Consider the following 1,401-nt stretch of genomic DNA (forward strand, 5'->3'; position numbering starts at 1 on the left):
AGCTGGGCCAGGCCGGGCCAGAGGCAGGGAGAGCCGGGCCACGCCGCGCCAGAGGCAGGGAGAGCCGGGCCAGGCCGGGCCAGAGGCAGGGAGAGCCGGGCCAGGCCGCGCCAGAGGCACGGAGAGCCGGGCCAGGCCGCGCCAGAGGCACGGAGAGCCGGGCCACGCCGCGCCAGAGGCAGGGAGAGCCGGGCCACGCCGCGCCAGAGGCAGGGAGAGCCGGGCCAGGCCGCGCCAGAGGCACGGAGAGCCGGGCCGGGAGAGCCGGGCCCGGCCGGGCCAGCGGCCCTGTGCCAGCCACCGCCCGGGGCCCGCAGCGGCTCGCAAGGGGAGGGGCCGCTGCCGGGGCCGCCGCCAGGCGTGCGGCCAGCCGGGGGGCCGGCCCAGGCCGCCGCAGCTTTCGCTTTCGCCTTCCCCGCAGTCGGCCCTTTCCCCGAAGTCAGGTGGTGCGGCTGTTGCGGCCGGGCGCTCCCCCTCCCGCCGCGCTCCGCCCGGGCGGGGCGGCGGGCTCCCCGAGGCGGCTGCTCGCTGGAAAAGGCTCCCGGAGCCTTCCCCGGGAGGTGAGGGGAGGCACGGCAGCCGGCTTCGAAGGAGAGGCGGGGGGGAACGGCGCCAACAGCACGGGGAGCTGCCCGGCGGCGCGGTGACTGCCCCTGGGGGGACAAGGCGGCGGGGGGATGCCCCGCGTAATTCCACCTATGGCTTCCTCGGGCCGGGCCCCGCTGGCCGGCGTGCCGGCCCTGGCTGCTCTCTGGAGGTCGCCCACTGGGCTTTGGCTTCAGTGTCTTCCCTCCTGGGGCAACGGGAGCCATCTCCGCAGGGTCTGCGCTCCCTGCGGGGTCACCACGACCGCATCAGCCAGGCGCCGGGCAGCAGCCCCCGCTTCTCTGCCACCTGTTACGTCTGCCCGCAAATGCTACTTCTTAAACGCCTGGTAGCTCCTTCTCTCACGCGTTTCCAGATTTCTAAGCCTGCCCTGCTCCCAAGGCTGCTTGGGAGCGCCAGAAGCCCACAGAAACGGAGGCCCGTCCCCGGGGACCGGGCTCACCCTAATTTCTGCCTCGCCTGCTGCTGGGCGGCTTTTTCTTAACAGGTGCAACCTCCCTCTCTCTGTTACACGTGCGGCGCTTCTGCCTGCGAGCCCTGCGCAGTCGTTAGGGGCCCGCCGGCCGGCCGGGCCGAGGGGGACGCGGGGCAGCCCCTCGGGGTGGCGGGGGGAGCGCCGCGCCGGGAACACCCCGCCGCCCCCACGCGGAAGGGAAAAAGGCTGTGGGCGGGGCACGCCGGCGCCGCCGCGCGCCCATTGGCCGAGGCCGCTGGGGCCGGGCTGCCATTGGCCCTGCCGGCGGCTCCCCCGCCCCGCGGCTGCGCGGTTATTTCCCGGCGCAAGCGAGGGTCGCG

The sequence above is a fragment of the Pelecanus crispus genome, chromosome 5 (genome assembly GCF_030463565.1).
Source record: "Pelecanus crispus isolate bPelCri1 chromosome 5, bPelCri1.pri, whole genome shotgun sequence".
In the NCBI taxonomy this organism is placed as follows: domain Eukaryota; kingdom Metazoa; phylum Chordata; class Aves; order Pelecaniformes; family Pelecanidae; genus Pelecanus; species Pelecanus crispus.